Below are 18,563 nucleotides of genomic sequence, written 5' to 3'. Positions count from 1 at the left end.
GGCTTTAATACCACTACTGTTGGCTCATTCACCTTCCTTAGCAGCAAAATAAGATTCCTGCCCTGAAGACTTATAATTGAGATTCCTAAATCACCCTCTCAAATACTTTTAATACATACAAGCACATAAATACATATGCATATTCTTATTAACATAAGCCTGTACTTTTGAATGAAATCCTTCAGAACTAGTAACTAATTTTTCACAGTCTGGAGGAATGTTTCATAAGAATAGGTAGGCTTTACCCAAAGCTGAATCTTCTCTAGTTTATGCTTTTGATTCTGGAGAAATAATAACTCTCTCTAAACAAGAGCCTGCTCTGATAGATTTCTAATTTTTTAAGATTGTATTTATTTATTCTAGAGAGAAAGAGAGAGTATGTGGGAGCTGGGAGGAGAGGCACATGGGGGGAGAGAGAATCTCAAGTAGGCTCCGAGTCCTGAGCATGGATCCTGACCTGGGGCTCGATCTCACAACCCTGAGATCATGACCTGAGCCAAAACCAAGAATCAGACACTCAACTAACTGAGCCATCCAGGCCATCCCTAGGATTCTAATTTAAAAAAAAAAAAAAGAAGAAGAAGAAGAAGAAGCCAGGGGCTACCGGGTGGCTCAGTTGGTTAGGTGTATGCCTTCCGCTCAGGTCATGATCTCAGGGTCCTGAGATGGAGCCCTGTGTCGGGCTCCCTGCTCAGCGGGGAGTCTCCTTCTCCCTCTCCCCCTGCCCCCAACTCGTGCTCTCTCTCTCTCACTCTCTCTGTCTGAAATAAATAAAAAATAAAATAAAATAAAATCTTAAATGTGAGACTAATGTTGTCCCTTACATATAGTGCTCAATAAATGTTATGTGTTGCTTTTAATTATAGCAATGTTGTTTTGAGAACAATCCATACTTGTCAAGGGCTTTATAGTCAGTAAATGCAACATGTAACTCCTGATGTCCCCCAAAAAGGTTTGCTTAATATGGATGGACAGTTGAGATTGTGTACAACTGGTGAGGATAATCAAATCAGGACAGAAATAGTACAGTTGACCCTTGAACAACATGGGGGTGAGAGGTGCTGACCCTCACAGTCAAGAATCAGGTAACTTTTGACTCCCCCAAAACTTAATACTAATAGCCTACTGTTGACTAGAAGCCTTACTGATAACATAAACAATTAACTCATATTTTGTATGCTATGTGTACTGTATATCATCTTCTTAGAATAAAGTAAGCTAGAGTAAAGAAAATGTTTTAAGAAAAGTGTAAGGGAGGGACGCCTGGGTGGCTCACTTGGTTGAGCGTCAGACTCCTGATTTTGGGCTCAGGTCATAATCTCGTGGTAATCCAAGGGATCTAGCCCTGTGTTGGGCTCTACCCTGGGCTCTTTGCTAGGCACAGAGTCTACTTGTCCCTCTACATCTGCACCTCCCCCCCACTTGTGCTCTCTCTCTATCTCTAAAATAAATAAATCTTTTTTAAACAAAAGAAAATTGTAGGGGCGCCTGGGTGGCTTAGTCAGTGAAGTGTCTGCCTTCAGCTCAGGTCATGATCCCAGGGTCCTGGAATCGAGCACCGCATCCAGCTCCCTGCTCTGCAGGGAGCCTGCTTCTCCCTCTCCCTCTGCCTGCCACTCCCCCTGCTTGTGCTCCCTCTGTCAAATAAATAAATAAAACCTTTAAAAAAAAGAGAGAGTGGGCGCCTGGGTGGCTCAGTCGTTAAGCATCTGCCTTCGGCTCAGGTCATGATCCCAGGGTCCTGGGATCGAGTCCCACATCAGGCTCCCTGCTCAGCGGGAAGCCTGCTTCTCCCTCTCCTACTCCCCCTGCTTGTGTTTCTGCTCTCACTGTCTCTCTCTGTCAAATAAATAAAATAAAAAAATCTTAAAAAATAAAATAAAAAAATAAAAAAAGAGAGAGAAAAATTATAAGGGAAAATACATTTCCAGTAGTGTCCTGTATTAATAGAAAAAATCCATGTATTAGTGGACCTGCCCAATTCAAACCCATGTGGTTCAAGGGTCAACTGTATTGATAGAGAAGTGTAGTTCAGGAAAAATGGCCAGTTGAAAGCTTGTATTTTAATTAAATAAACATTATTTCTTGTCATGCCTAATTAATCTTTAAAGACTACTAACATACTATTTCTATTTATCCTTTTAACGTTTATATCAGGTGGATCAAGGGCACATATCATTATATCCTTTAGTAATGGATTATATCAATTATATGGGCTGCATACAAAAAGTCTGAGGACCTAAGATTCTCATTCAGTTTTTCCTTAGGGTCTTCAACTACAAGAGACCATGCTGGGGTACTCAAAAGTTGTATCTGCACATACAAAAAATCTTGGCTGTAACCAGCCTTATTTGTGAAAGAAGCCTTCAGGCCTGCTCCCAGTTATCTTAGCCCTTACCCAGGCCTCAGAATCTTGAAAGACTTGATAGTCCACGGCAATCAGTCAGGCCTGTGGCAATGATACTAACTTCAAGACTTTTCTCAAGAGAAAATACTGACCACTGACCATATCATTCCTAGATGAGAAAGGAGTTCTCAGTTAACATATTTAAAACTATAGCTCTGTAAAGCAGTTAGCCAAAACATCACACTTCCTCTTTGATATTTTAAAAATCCTTTCTCCTGGGATGGAACCGAGTAGTCCCATTTTCTCCAATAATAGTTTTTTTTCCCTTTACAGAAGCACAAAGGGCTGTTTTTCCCTACATTCTCAGTGAGTTCCAATAACTGAAAAGGTCACTTCACAGAAATTTTATAAACAGGAGGAATCATGAGTGCACAACAGAATGCTTGTGCTCAATACACATTTGAGTAATTGATTAATTGCCTGTCCTCTTGGGTTAGTGACATACTCAGGAAATGACCTGGATGACCACAAGGACTGCTGTTGTTTGCTGACCACGCTGTGATTATTTAAGCCAGCTTTGTTCTTATTACCGCAGCACAAAAGATGTGAGGACTCTTCTTCAGTGAGTCAAGGGGTTCAGTCCCATTAGGAGAGGGAAAGGAGATAAGGCAGACATCCCATGCCGCTCTTTTGTGTAAGCAACAGGAGTGTGTTTGGGTATTGCTGTTTTGATGACTCAGTAGTGAGTCAGTTTTAAAGTTCTGTAAAAGACCTTGTTCAGCTCAGACAGGATTAAGATGAGCTCATTTGGTAGCTCCTTGGGTGAGGACTGGGTGGTGTGTGATCCAATCAGCTGATGGGTGGTGTAAATATGTACGTGGAAAAAACATATTGGCAAGGATGAAACTAGTTCCTGAATGCAGAAATCAACTGTCCTTGGCATCTATTGAGTGCCTACTGTGTTCAAGCACCATCCATGCCCTACCCATTCCCCATTACCTTTATAAAGGTTAGAATATGAGAAATGTGTTAAGTGCTACAAAGATCTGGGGTGCCTGAAGGAGCTGGGAAAGGTAGGTATGTTGCCAGCTACGTGGTAGGCACTGAGCCAGATGCTTTACATGTTTATCTTATTTAATCTTTAAAGGAAACCTCTGAAAGAGGTATTTTATTCACATTTTACAGAAGAAAATGAAAGCCAGATAGGTTCAATGCCTACATATACAGCCATAGGGCTAGGACTACTGAGACTATATTTCTGAGACTGTATTACTACTGGCTTAAGGACTAGCTCTTTCTACCCCAGCAAGTGTGGGGTAAGGTGAGGGTGAGAACTAATTGGAAGACTTGATGAAGGCAAGGTCGCTGGACCCAGCTGGTGCGCCAGACAGTTATGCAGTGTGATGCTAGAATCTAGACAGCAGGGCGTGCACCTCGTCTGGTGTGAATGAGGGAAGTGGGATCCGGAGAGAGTTAGACTTGCACCTTTTACTTTTTTGTTTTACCGTAAAACCCACATGTGTTTTAAATTCTAAAATCAAGAGGAAACATTACAAAGATTAATATTATCTTACATTGTGGAGGGTGTAGGGAAATGCATTCTTGTCTACTATGGAGGGTGGGTGTAAATTGGCACCATTTTTATTTACTTTTTAAGATTTTATTTATTCATTTGACAGAGAGAGATAGAGCAGGAACACAAGCAGGGGGAGTGGGAGAGGGAGAAGCAGGCTTCCCGCTGAGCAGGGAGCCCAACGTGGGGCTCTCGAACCCAGGACCCCGGGATCATGACTTGAGCCGAAGGTAGATACTTAACGACTGAGCCAGCCACCCAGATGCCCCAAATTGGCACCATTTTTATTTTTTTTATTTTTATTTTTTTAAAGATTTTATTTATTTGAGAGAGAGAGAATGAGAGATAGAGAGCACGAGAGGGAAGAGGGTCAGAGGGAGAAGCAGACTCCCTGCTGAGCAGGGAGCCCGATGCGGGACTCGATCCCGGGACTCCAGGATCATGACCTGAGCCGAAGGCAGTCGCTTAACCAACTGAGCCACCCAGGCGCCCTGGCACCATTTTTAGAAGATTGCTTTGGCGGTGGCTGGGTGACTCAGTTAAGCATCCAACTCCTTTTTTTTTTTTTTTTTACATTTTATTTATGAGAGAGAGAGCACACACATGAGCAAGGTGAGGGGGACAGAGGAGGGGACGGGGAGGGGGACAGGAAGGGGGTGAGCAAGGGGAGAGGGGCGGGGAGGGGATGAACAAGGGAGGGAGGATGGAGAGGGGGATGGGGAGGGGGAAGCAGGCTCTCTGCTGAACAGGAAGCCCGATGTGGGGCTCCATCCCAGGACCCTGGGATCATGACCTGAGCCAAAGGCAGATGCTTAAGGACTGAACCACCCAGCTGCCCCTAAGCATTCAACTCTTGATTTCTGCTCAGGGTCGTGAGATGGAGCCCCGCGTCGGGCTCCACACTCAGTGGAGAGTCTGTTTGAGGTTTTCTCTCTCTCTTTCTCTCCCTCTGCCCCTCCCCACCCTCTCTCTCAAATAATCAATCAGTCTTTTTTTTTTAAGATTTTATTTATTTATTTGACAGAGAGAGAGAGACACAGCGAGAGAGGGAACACAAGCAGGGGGAGTGGGAGAGGGAGAAGCAGGCTTCCCACTGAGCAGGGAGCCGGATGCCCTGGGATCATGACCCGAGCCGAAGGCAGATGCTGAACGACTGAGCCACCCAGGCACCCCATCAATCAATCAATCTTTAAAAAAAGATTGTTTGGATGATTTCTGTTATAATTTAAGTATTTATACTCCTTGACCTAGCAATTCTACTGAAATGTTTACCTAGATTTGCAAAAAATATGTAAAAGAATGTTTATCGCTGTATTAGTTCATTCTTTGAATACTTAGGGAGATTCTCCTGTGAGCTTGGCACATCTCTGGGCACACAGCAGTGAAACAAAACAAAGTCTTTACTTTCATGAAACTTTTGAGGCCTCTGGTGGAGATACACAATGCATAAGTAAACAAACATACAAAAAATATCAAGTAGTGATAAGTGCTATCAAAAAGGGGGGTAAGGGATTAAGAAGTGGTAGAGGGTTGGAGGGAAATGCTATTTTATCTCGTGTGATCTAGGAAGGCCTTTCTGAGGAGGCAGCATTTGAGCAGGAACCTGCATGAAGTGAGGGAATCAGCCAAATGACATCTGGAGGACGTATATTCTAGGCATTGTTTATAATACCACAGATTGGAGGCCACCCAAATGTCTGTCAAATACTAAGTAACCACAGTCTGCAAAATAATGAGAGAGCTATATGTACAGAATGAAAAGATAAGAAAAAATGAAAAAAATGTTACAAACACTGTATAATGATTCCATTTTTAAAAAAGTATCCTGAGCAAATATATTTATCACAGGGAAGACATCTAGGGAAATACACAAAAGTGTCAAAAAAAAAAAAACAAAAACCCAAAACCTGTTAAGAGTTGTTGTATGGATTGAATGAGAGAACAGGTCGAAGTGCTTAGGTGCCAACTAAAGAGAGAGCCTAACCAAAGACTAAGGAAGGCTTTACTTCTATCTCTAAAACAGGATGGGGCAGAAGAGTCAGGTGAGTAGCCTTGTCTTGCTCCTGACTTTAATGGGAATATTAAGAGTAATACTGCTGGAGGCGGCTGGCTGTCTTAGTCAGCAGAGCAGGCAACCCTTGGTCACAGGTCTGTGAGTTCAAGTGCCATGCTGGGTGTAGAGCTTACCTTAAATAAATAAATACATACATACATATCAAAAAAAGTAATACTGGTTGATTAATGTGTACATGTGGGTGAGTACACATGCACTGGATTTCTACCTGTGTTATGTTAAAGAAGTATACTTTTCCTTTTATCAGAATATTTGTGAGGAATGAATATTAAATGATATCAAATTTTTAGCATTTCTCTTAATTATTCTGCTTTTTCCACTTTTGATTTATCTATATTGTGAATTGGATTAATGGATTTCCTTATACCACTCTATCCTTCCTGAAATAAATAAATGTGTTTAGTCATTTTCAAAATATCCTGCAAAGTTATGTTCATATATTTCTTTAGGCATTTTGCATCTGTATTTATAAATAGGACTGGTCCCTAGTTTTTCTATTGTACAATCTTTATAAGATTTTGGCGTCATGAAACACTGGGCAGTTTATTTCTTTCTCTATGTTTTGGAATAGCTTTAATAGTAAGAGTGATTGATTTCCTGAAAGTTTGAAAGAAGTTGCTAATGAACGTATCTAGGTTCTGCTTTTTTTTTCCTTCTTTTTTTTTTGGAGGTGTATAGCTTTTGACAGCTTTTGCCCGTGATTATTTATGTTTAGATTTTCTCCTTTCTTTTTTTTTTTTTTAAAGATTTTATTTATTTATTTGACAGAGAGACACAGTGAGAGAGGGAACACAAGCAGGGGGAGTGGGAGAGGGAGAAGCAGGCTTCCCGCTGAGCAGGGAGCCCGATGTGGGACTCGATTCCAGGACCCTGGGATCATGACCTGAGCCGAAGGCAGCCACTTAACCGACTGAGCCACCCAGGCGCCCTAGATTTTCTCCTTTCTTTGAGTCCCTATTGGTAATTTATATTTCCTGACTATTACCCATTTCATTCAGATTTTATATTTTATTTTTTATTTTTATTCTTTAAAGATTTTATTCATTTGAGACAGAGAGATACAAAGAGAGAGAGAGCGCATATGAGCAGGGGGAGAAGGAGAGGGAGAAGCAGACTCCGCACTGAGCTGGGAGCCCGACTCGGGGCTTCATCCCAGGACTGGAGATAATGACGTGAGCCATAGGCAGACGCTCAACCATCTGAGCCACCCAGGCGCCCCTCACTCAGATTTTAAATTACATTAGCATAGGATCGGACAAATGCTGACTGAATCCTCCTCTCCCTTTATTTCTCATCATTTCTTCTGTACCCATCTGTAAACCCTTTCTCATTCCTAATTTGTGCATTTCTGTTTTGTCTGTCTTTTTTATTACATTAGCCGGTGGCTTATCAGTTTTGTTGTTTGCTTCCTCCCAACCCAAAGAACTCTAGATCTTAGATTTATTCATCAGTTATGTCATTTTTCTGATTTTGAAATCGTTCACTCTGCTTGTGTCTTTGTTTAACTCCTTTCACTTTCTTTGCATTTTGCTTTGTGCTGTGGCTTTTTTTCCCCCCTTCTAATTTCCTGTGTTGTCTGCTTTCTTAATGAACTTTTCTTTTGTCTTATTTAGTAACAGAAATGTTTAAGGCCATCCATTTTCTTGTGAATACAACTCTGGCGGCATTCCGTAAATAGTTTCACTGAGTTATTTTTAAAATAGTCTATAATTCAGTTTTTAAAATTTTGTGTTGAAGTATCATATACATACAGAAAGGCAAACATACCGACATATGTAAAGTTTAGTGAATATTCACAAATTCAACACCAGATTAAGAAACAAAATATTACCAGTACCCAGGACCACTACATAATTTACAGGGCCCGGTGAGAAATGGAAATGTAATGTTCACATTTATTAAGAACTGTAAGATGTGTGACAGCAGAACATTAAAGCCACTGTGGGATCTTTCTTTTTTTTTTCTTTAAAGATTTTATTTATTCGTCAGAGAGAGAGAGAGCGAGCATGAGCAGGGGGAGTGGGAGAGGGAGAAGCAGGCTTCCCGCTGAGCAGGGACCCCGATGCGGGACTAGATCCCAGGACCCTGTGATCATTACCCGAGCCAAAGGCAGCACCTTAACTGACTGAGCCACCCAGGCGCCCCTCACTGTGGGATCTTTCTAAATGCAGGGTCCTATGCACACACTCACAAAGCTGGCCCTGCCGGCATGTGTCTGGGCTCTCCACCCATCCCTGACCCACCTCCCTGCCAAGGGTGTCCACTCTCCTGACTTCAGCAGCAAGAATAGCTTGACCTGTACTCCTCTGTGTCCAGCTCCTACTGCTCAGCATTATCTTTGTGAGGATCATCCATATTTTCACATGTAGTTGAAGTCCATACATTTTCACTGCTGTATGGTTAAAACGAGTCTGTAATTCAGTTTTGATCTATCACTGATTGAAGAATTGTTTAGGAGAACTTGAAAACTTTTCCTAGTTTGAGTGCATCAGGCTGACTAAGGACCAACTGCCTAGTTTCAGGCTCCTTTTCCTCTGAATGAGTGGGCCCTTACGCATAGAACATACTGTATGAGTAAGGGGGGCGTCTGGGTGGCTCAGTCAGTTAAACATCCAACTCTTGATTTCGGCTCAGGTCATGATCTCAGGGTCCTGGGATCGAGCCCCTCATCAGACTTCACACTCAGTCTGCTTGAGATTCTCTTCCTCTCCCTATGTTCCTCTCCCTGCTCGTACTCTTGCTCTCTCAAAATTAATTAATTAATTAATTAATTAATTAAAAAAACATACAGTATGAGTAAGAAACAGTGAGCTTTATTCCTTCCTCATGTTCTTCTGATACACAATGAAGAAGAAAGAAGTTAGGGTGCCTGGGTGGCTCAGTTGGTTAAGCAACTGCCTTCGGCTCAGGTCATGATCCCGGGAGTCCTGGGATCGAGTCCCACATCAGGCTCCCGGCTCAGCAGGGAGCCTGCTTCTCCCTCTGACCTTCTCCCCTCTCATGCTGTTTTTCTCGCTCTCTCTCTCTCTCAAATAGATAAATAAAATCTTAAAAAAAAAATAAAGATAAAATACTTTAAAAAAAAAAAAGAAAGAAGAAGTTAACCAAAGTTCAAGGCAGCAGCTTTTTTAACCTCTCCAGGCAGAGGTTTTTTGTTTTTTGTTTTTAATTTCCCCAGAGTAGTACCACACACGGATTGTAGACAAAGGGACTGAGGTCGTGTTGTCAGCCTGTGAGTTGCCAAGGAAACTGGAAAGAAATTTGGTCCTTCTTTGTCAGGTCAGGGAAAGCACCGTGCTTCTCTCACGGATCCAAACAGTAAGGCCCTGTGCATGGCCATTACCTCAGGCTGTCCTGGAGCAGTGACCAGTGGGCCCTTTCTGTATATGGGGGCAACTGGCTACAGTTCTGACATTGAGAATGGCTGGATATTCAGGGATGAGACCAGATAAGTAGTCCACTGGTCCTTAAAAGATGTATCGCTAGGGGCACCTGGGTGGCACAGGCAGCTAAACATCCAGCTCTTGGTTTCAGCTCAGGTTGTGATCTCAAGGTCGTAAGGTGGAGCCCTGAGTCAGGCTCTGCACTGAGCAGGGAGTCGGCTTAAGACTCTGTCTCATTCCTCCTCTGCCTCTCCCCCTTCCCACTCTCTCTCTCTCTCAAATAAATAAATAAATAAATAAATAAATAAATATGTATTGCTAAAAGCCAGTCACACTTTTACATTTCAAACCTAATGTTGAAGGCTAAATTCAAACTATCTTACTATAATCAACTTGCACCAGCCGACCTTATATTTAACGAAGGTCTACAGCTCAAATTTGGTGACCAAACATAGACCAGAAGTGCTATAGGTAGAGGTGGAAGGCCTATCATTGAGATTCTTTCTTGAAAGTGAACAATTTTATTTATTTTTTGATAATAAAAAGCTCATAATACAAAATTCAAAAGGCACAAAAATGTATATGGTCAAGGGTGAGCCTCCCTTTCACCCCCAGCTTCTAGCCTGTTCCTCAGAGGCAGCCAACATTACTGTTTTCTTGTGTACCCTTTCAGAAATGGTCTATGCAAATATACGTAATCTCTTAAATACTTGTATGAGAACTTGTAGTATATTATGCATACTGTTCTGCACCTTGCTTTTTCACTTACTGTTTCTTGGATGTTGTTTCCTGTTAATACACATAGGACTAGTCTGCTCATTCTTTTTTTTTTTAAGTTTATTATTTTTTTTTAGTAATCTTTATACCCACATGGGGCTCGAACTCATGACACCAAGATCAAGAGTCACACGTTCCACTGAGCTAGTCAGGTGCCCCCCCCATTCTTTTTAAAGCCTGCATAGTATTCCATTGTGTAGATGAAGCATAATTTTTTTAAAAAAGTTTCTTTTAACAACTTTATTGAAGTAAATTTGCATACCATAACATTCATCTATTGGAAGTATACAATTCAATGATTTTTAGTACATTTATAGTTAGGTGACCCTCATCACAATCCAGTTTTAGAACATTTCTATCACCCCAAAGTTTCCTTATGCCTCTAATTTATCTTTTAATCACTTAATTAAACTTTGTTTTTCCTTCTCAGTAATTCATTTTAACATTTACTGGGGTCATGATCTTTTGTTTTACAACACTGGAGAGGATTTGGAATGGTGACGATGTGTTAGAGCGTTTCAAACCTTATATAGTATTGCTCCTCTTTTATCTTTTTTAAATTTTTTATTTGTTTAGATTTTATGTATTTGACAGAGAGAGACACAGTGAGAGAGGGAACACAAGCAGGGGGAGTGGAAGAGGGCACCCCAGGAAATAGAAGTTTTGTTTGCACTGTATATTCTAGTGTGCTATTTCCCATTCTGGGGCATGAGCTACGGACGGCCTTACATCTGAAGCAATAGAGTACCGAGCAGAACTGAGGAAAGATGCAGAACCACAGCCACGGACCATCTGATGATATTTTCACACTCTGGACCACATGATGACAGTGCTACGGCCTGTTCTCCTGCAGGTAAGTATCCTCCTGCCGCCATCGTCCATTGCACGTATGTATGCTGACCGTGGGCTATGAGTGGAACAAGACACACACACGCTCTGGTCTGCCCTGGTGACAATCAACTAAATGCAGGGGACCCGCCCAAGACAGTGTGTTAGTAAATACGGGGAGGCCACCTGACCTCTGTGCACTTCTCTCAGGGTGGTCTGTAGCCACTATAACTTAGCTACTGGTTATCATGACCGGCCACCTTCTGGAGGGAGTGATGCTTGCCCGTTGTCTCCAACCCATCTATTGTTCTTTTTTTTTAAGATTTTATTTATTTATTTTATCAGAGAGAGAGAGAGAGAGAGAGAGCACGAGGAGGGGGAGGGGCAGAGGGAGAAGCAGGCTTCCCACTGAGCAGGGAGCCTGACGTGGGGCTCAATCCCAGGACCATGGGATCACGACCCGAGCCGAAGGCAGACACTTCACCGACTAAGCCACCCAGGCGTCCCGCCAACCCATCTATTGTTCTTGAGACTACTCATTTTGGGTGCACCTGGCTGGCTCAGTTGGAAGAGTTTACGACTCTTGATCTCACAGTTGTGAGTTCGAGGCCCGTGTTGGGTGTAGAGATTACTTAAAAACAAATACACTTATAAAAAAAGATTACTCATTTTTGGTGAAGAAAGAGTAAAAGCAAGCAGCTCACTGGCAAAGCGTTCAGGATCTCCTACATCTCACTCTCCAAATTCACAGCGGCCTTGAATGAAAAGGAGAATTGCTACTCTTTAAAAGAGAGGAGCATGGGGCACCTGGGTGGCTCAGTCGTTAAGCGTCTGCCTTCGGCTCGGGTCAGGATCCCAGGGTCCTGGGATCAGCTTCCCTGCTCTGTGGGAAGCCTGCTTCTCCCTCTCCCACTCCCCCTGCTTGTGTTCCCTCTCTCACTGTGTCTCTGTCAAATAAATAAATAAAATCTTTAAAAAAAAAAGATCCTTAATTTAATCACATCTGCAAAATCCCTTTCACCATAAAAAAATAACACAGATTCTGAGGATTAAGGCATGGATATATTTGGGGGCCATTAGTTAGCCTACCAATACTGTGACCAGTCCACCCCAGGACCTCCTGCTCAGAAGCATCCCACTCAATGCTGAGGCTCGGAGGAGCCTAATAGAGCAAGACTCTCCCATAATTTATCTAAGTAGCTCTCCATTAAGCTGTTTTCAAACTTTTCCTGTTATGAGCAATGTTGCTTTGAGTATTCTTGACATCACTTCTCCATATGTGAGTATATCCTTAGGATACATTATTAGGAGTAGAATTGCTGGGCACTTTAACCTATTTCCCTATATTCTTGCTGACAACAAATCAACTTTTTAATATATATATTTACCAACTTGATAGGTGAAAAATGGGGTCTCAGTATAGCTTTTTCTTTATTTTAAAATAAATTATTCTTTTTTAAAGATTTTATTTATTTGACAGAGAGAGACACAGCAAGAGCAGGAACACAAGCAGGGGGAATGGGTGAGGGAGAAGCAGGCTTCCTGCCAAGCAGGGAGCCCAATGCGGGGCTTGATACCAGGACACTGGGATCATGACCTGATCCGAAGGCAGACGCTTAACAACTGAGCCCCCAGGTGCCCCTGAAGTAATTTAGGCATATTTTTAACACTAGGTTTCGTTCAATAGCAAGAGGGTCCCTTTGCAGTTCTGCTGGGATAACCATAGTCACAGTTTAGCAAGTCTGGGGACCAGGAGAGGTGATCAAGACAGAGTTAATCCTCAGGAACAAGGTCAGAGCCCACTTACTAGACTTGGATCCAAGCTCAGGGCAGCAAAGGGCATTTATCTCAATAGTTGCTGTCCAAGAACATGTAATAGGAACTGTTGGCATCCTGTTGCCTCCAGTCATGGTAGACACTGGGGCCCTGGGCTGAGCTCTGTCTTTGGGTGAGCAAGTGACTCTGGAGATGGAGGACAGCAGCCCTACAGACCTTCCCCTGAGACTGTAAGGTGATATGGAATGCCAGATACTGCCAGCAACCTGCCCATCCATTAGGACTGGCCTTAGCAGTGTTGAAGGTTGCTAGGAAGAAGTGAATGGGGTTGAGACTCCTCAGCTCTGGCAGAGATTTGCCCTGTCAGTGAGCGTGTGAGAGTGATATTCAGTCCCCAGCACGTCCGAGTCACAAAGATCACCACTGGCATCTCAGGACTGAATCTGAGATGCCCTCAGAAATATTTCTTTAGTCAATATGATTATAAAGCCAGAAGTGGCTGTCAGATTGGGCAAGGAGACAAAGCTAGTCTCCCAGGTCTGATGTGGGCATGTCCTCCTTAGTATCACCCCAGCAACCTGAGGAGGCGTTCAGGGTCCTTCTCCTCCCATCACTCAACCTGTTTTCTACCAGCATGAAATAACTTCCTTCCTGGAAGAGAAAAGACCACCTCCCCCCACCCCACTCTGGCCCAGGCACAGCTGGTTGATTTGTTCCAGAAGGAGGTGGTGAAGCAAGCAGCGTATGGTTGGGGATTGCTCCCTGATCCCACATAGCGCCTCCTGCTGGTGACTGACCCCAAGACTTACTGTGGAGCCTTTCATTCATTAATTAGTTCCTTTCTTTTTGGCTTTGAAGTTTCAGGAGCTTTGCTATAGGTAAGATCACTTTTGCAGAAAAAGAAAAATGGTCCAGTTGTCTACTTTTCCTGATTTTCTTTTGAAAGGAACATTAAGCAATTTCAGGATGTTAGAAAAGCCCTAAGATCGTGGAGAGGCGGCTTGCCTGATCAACTTTATCTGGGTAGGGGCACCTGGGTGGCTCAGTCGTTAAGCATCTGCCTTTGGCTCAGGTCATGATCCCAGGGTCCTGGAATCGAGCCCCATATCGGGCTCCCTGCTCAGCAGGAAGCCTGCTTCTCCCTCTCCCACTCCCCCTGCTTGTGTTCCCTCTCTCACTGTGTCTCTCTCTATCAAAATAAATAAATAAAAATCTTTTTTTAAAGATTTTTATTTATTTATTGAGAGAGAGAGAGAGAATGGTAGAAAGCATGAGAGGGAAGAAGGTCAGAGAGAGAAGCAGACCCCCTGCCTAGCAGGGAGACCCATGCGGGACTCGATCCTGGGACTCCAGGATCATGACCTGAGCCGAAGGCAGTCGCTCAACCAACTGAGCCACCCAGGAGCCCTAAATAAATAAAATCTTTAAAAAAAATGACAACTTTATCTGGGTAAAAAATCTGGTGAGTGTTAAGAGTTGCTCCCAGGGCCCTCATCACCCACCTCAAAAGCCCGCCACTGGCTTGGAGAAAAAGTTTCCCACTGAAAAAGATAAGACAACCCCCTCACGGCAGCAGAGATTTTACCCCTTTGCTTTTTCCATAGAAATTGCAGAATTTGTCTGGAGGCCACTGGGACTGAGTCTGTAACTGAGATTAGAGCTGTTTTCCACAACCCTTTCCTAGGCAGGTGGGGCTTTGGGACAGATTAGTGAAGGTGTTGTCTTGTGGAGAGCTTGTGGATGCCTCCAGTGGGCCCACGGGAACCCTGTGGAGGTGAGGCAAACCAGGGAGACATTTGCGATTGACATTAGAGCAGGAATCGCACCGTCCTCCACTTCAATGCAGAAAAGTAACAAGAAAAAGCTTTTGCTGGATAATTTTCATTTTAACTATTCACGCAATTTTCCCAGATCTTGAGCATTCTTTGCTCTCAGTGTGACCTTCTGCCCTTCAATTTTAGACGTGCTTGGGAAGCAAAATGAAACCTCTGCATGGGGGCGGGAGGATTCTCTGTACCTCTGGAGCCAGGAGAGTTTAGAGCTGGAGGCGGCAGCTAGAGGTGACCCTCGGAAGCAGAAGTTCCCAGTTATGCTAAGGGAGCCCATGCTCTAAAAGGAGAAGCAGATAATGTATTTCCAAAACACAAGTCATACCTCTGTGTGACAGTGAAAAGAGAGGGGCTGAGAGAAGAGCTTTCCTCAGCCGGACAGGCTACAGAATCTGTGGGACTCAGTGCAAAAAGAAAATTCAAGCCCCTTGGTCAAAAAACAGGAAAAAAATTCTGTTAAAGGTTGAGCGTCTACCTTCAGCTCAGATCATGATCTCCGGGTCCTGGGATCGAGTCCCGCATTGGGCTCACGCGCTCTCTCTCGCTCGCTCGCAAAAATAAATAAAATCTTAAAAAAAGAAAAGGACAAACAGTGATTCCACTTATATGAGGTCCTGAAAATAGTCAAACTCATAGAAAGCAAAAGTAGAAGGGTGGTTGCCAGGGGCTGGGAGGTTGGGGGATGGGAAGTATCATTTAATGGGTAGAATTTCAGTTTGGGAAGATGAAAAAATTCTGGAGATGGATGGTGGGAATGTTTGCACAACGATTTGAAGGTGCTTAATGACACTGAACTTTACACTCAAAAATGGTTAAAATGGTAAATTTTATGTTATATATATTTTACAACCCCCCCGCCCACATACACAGGAATACATGAGTTTTTTCCTTCTTTCGAGGTCTCTCTCTTGACTTGTCTTGGTATTATTTTATTTGCTAATATTGTTCTAAGTAAAGAAAAATTAATCTCAAATTTTTAGCATGAATTTTGCCCTTTATATTGTGCAATGCTAGTTTTTTTTTCAAAGATTTTATTTATGTATTTGACAGAGAGAGCGAGGGGCTGGAGGGAGAGAGCACAAGCAGTGGGGAACGGCAGGCAGAGGAAGAGGGAGAAGCAGGCTCCCCGCAGAGCAGGGAGCCTGATGTGGGACTCGATCCCAGTTCCCTGGGATCATGACCTGAGCTGAAGGCAAACGCTCAACCGACTGAGCCACTGAGGTGCCCCAAGTGCAATGCTAGTTTTAAATTAAAATATCATAGTATTTAACTTGTATTTGAAATCACTGAAATTACACAATTCGAATTTTGTGGCTCCCAGAATGTACCTTGCGCTGGTTAGAAGAGACAAATACAAGCCAGGCTTAGGAAAGTTGGAAGGAGGAAGCAAGGATGGCCCAGGCACAGAGCCTGTAGAAAGCGTCCGCCAGGGCCTGGGACTTCACAGGTGCCTGAGGAGAGTACATCTTGGGCCTGACAGCTGCCGGGTCCCCCTTCCCACAGGCCTACCCCTCCAGCCCACAACAAACAGGCTGCTCCCAGGTATTGTCAAAATTCAGAACTGGGAAGCACTCAGTACAGGGGTGAGCTTCTTGGCTGCGGTCAGCAGCCCACCTCAAGCACTGTGGTGCTGCCAGCCGGGGGTGGGCATGGCCACCGCCTCGCCGGACTCCACAGGGGGCATATGCCCGACACCGACCTGCTGAAAGCAGAGGGCATGGTGGCAGGGGCAGGGTTGGGGAGAGAACGGGAGACCAGGTAGGGGAGTGACAGAGAACCCATCCAGGGAGCTGCAGTGGCTGGCATTGTGTCCCATTGCTCTATGAGACCTCACAGAACACAAACTCAAAGGTAAAACTATTAAGAATTCCAAGACTTGTAACCACAGTGCATTAAATCCCAAGTGCAGGGTCTTGTTCAACTGCACAGGTCACACGTCCATGAGCCAGCCATGTTCCTCAGGCAAAAGAGAAGAGGGGATTTGGCTGGAGGCTTCTTTGTAAGATCTCCTCATGCTTAAGGAAGCCTAAATCTAGAGAGTGCTACGGCAGAGGGGGCTGAGGCAGCCTTTCTCCACTTGCCTGGGCAACCTTTCCTCGCCAACAGACTTCAGCTGTGCCCTGTCCTTTCCACCCTCTCCCTCCCTGCTCACTGTTGGGATCTGCCAACTGTTGACTGGTTTACAGTCTTCCCCGAGCTAGGAAATACTGGACCAAAGTTCCTAGAATCCATCCATTTCAGTGCTGAGTGCGTGGTTTCCCAAGTTACTTCCGTAGGCCCAGGGCTGCCATGCAGGACGGGCAGCATGGGAGACCCTCCAAAGCCGGTTGGCCCCTGCTGGCCTGGGGCCGTGGTGGGGGGGCGGTGGGGGCACAGGCCGCTGTCTGGCCCTCTGGGCAACTGCCACCTTGGAGGGTTGAGGAAGCCAAGCCCGTCTCTTACTCTATTCCCTAAATTCTTATGACTGCGGACTGTGGGCAATATCCTTCCTCTTTGTAGTGGCCTCAAGTTGTGTCTGGGAGAGTGGGAGTTTTTCTTGGACTGAGTGTTGCCTTGAGCCTTGTCTGGATCATGTTGCAGAGTTATGCTCCATCCGGCTCCATTTGTAAAGCGTACTCTTGTTTCGGGCGCGTGGGTGGCTGGCTCAGTTGGTTAAGCGACTGCCTTCGGCTCAGGTCATGATCCTGGAGTCCCGGGATCGAGTCCCGCATCGGGCTCCCTGCTGAGCGGGGAGTCTGCTTCTCCCTCTGACCCTCTTCCCTCTCGTGCTCTCATTCTCTCGTTCTCAAATAAATAAAATCTTAAAAAAAAAAAAAGCGTACTCTTGTTTCATCAAGTGTCTTTGGGGAATTTTCAACTTTGGAGGGCCCCTCTCTGCATCCCACACTGGGAAAAAACCGCGCACCAGCTTTACTAGCAACTCTCTGCCCATCAGCTGGTCTTCCCTTGGGCACCGGAGGTCCCGTTCCTAGGAAGGCAGGCAGGCAGGGGACACACCAGCAGCATCCCTCTAACCTCTTCTCTGGTGCCGGTAGGAAGGCATTTTCCTTTGAGCTGAGGGATAATCGGGCCGGCCTCCGAGCGGAGTCCAGCTCAGCCTGTCCAGTCTAGCTGGCAAAGGGGCTGGGGTGAGGGAGAAAGCCTGTGATCTGAGCAAAGGCAGCTGTCAGGGGAGCAGGGAGGCTGACAGCCCGGGTTTGGTCCTGGGAAGCACAGCAGGCCTGGGTAGGCCCCGCAGAGGAGCTCCTGGGCAGTGGCCACGGCCGGTACTGGGAGGCCAGAGCACCGCCCCGTGATTTTGCAGATCTTCCTCTTCCTCTGCCTGCCCATGCCAGCGCTTGCTGAGCCTTAGCAGGCCTCACCTGGGAGTTCTGTGTGTGTTTAAATGTCTCAGTCAAGAGTGAAGACTGGATCTGTGTGTGACTAAGACCTTTTCTGATGTTAAGTATCTGTGAGGCGCTTTGAAGGGAAAGCAACCAGTCCCCTGCCCAACCCCCATTTCAGATGACTAAGTCATGACCCTTTTTAACAAGACTTCAAAGAAACCTCATCAAAGATAACATTTATATTGAATAAAACAGTACAACAGTTTTCCCCTTTTTACTGTAAAGCTTGAAATGAAACACGAGCACCTCATTGCAGCTCTCCGGCAAACAAAGCATAGTGAACCACAGTGAAGGAGTGGTTATTGCAAGACAAACACCTTCCCTCCCCTTTCCACCTTTTTTTTGGACCTTGGTGGACCCTAAGCTGAATTTCTGACATTAGACATGGTTTTTCAAGGGCTCAGGTCATTAGGCAATCAGAAAACACCAGAGCTCATCTCTATCATGTCTGCCACAAATCCCCACCTGAGAAGGCACAGTTGTGGTGTGGTGAAATAGCTCGTGGAATGTGGGGCTCACAAAGTCTGGGTTTTGCCCTGTGTTTGCCCTACCTCTGCACAGCCAGAGGCCCCGGGTGAGACATTTAACTT

General features: G+C 44.6%; 1 long non-coding RNA gene across 1 annotated transcript in view; it reads left to right on the top strand.

Moving 5' to 3' along the window:
* The window catches only part of LOC113915534, a 40,039-nt gene that overhangs the window by 3,258 nt on the left and 18,218 nt on the right, over nt 1-18,563 (top strand). The gene's annotated exons all lie outside the window — the stretch shown is intronic.

Source organism: Zalophus californianus, chromosome 11 (assembly GCF_009762305.2).
Source record: "Zalophus californianus isolate mZalCal1 chromosome 11, mZalCal1.pri.v2, whole genome shotgun sequence".
NCBI classification, from domain to species: domain Eukaryota; kingdom Metazoa; phylum Chordata; class Mammalia; order Carnivora; family Otariidae; genus Zalophus; species Zalophus californianus.
Note: the sequence above shows the minus strand (reverse complement) of the source record. Positions and strands in the feature narration are given on the sequence as shown.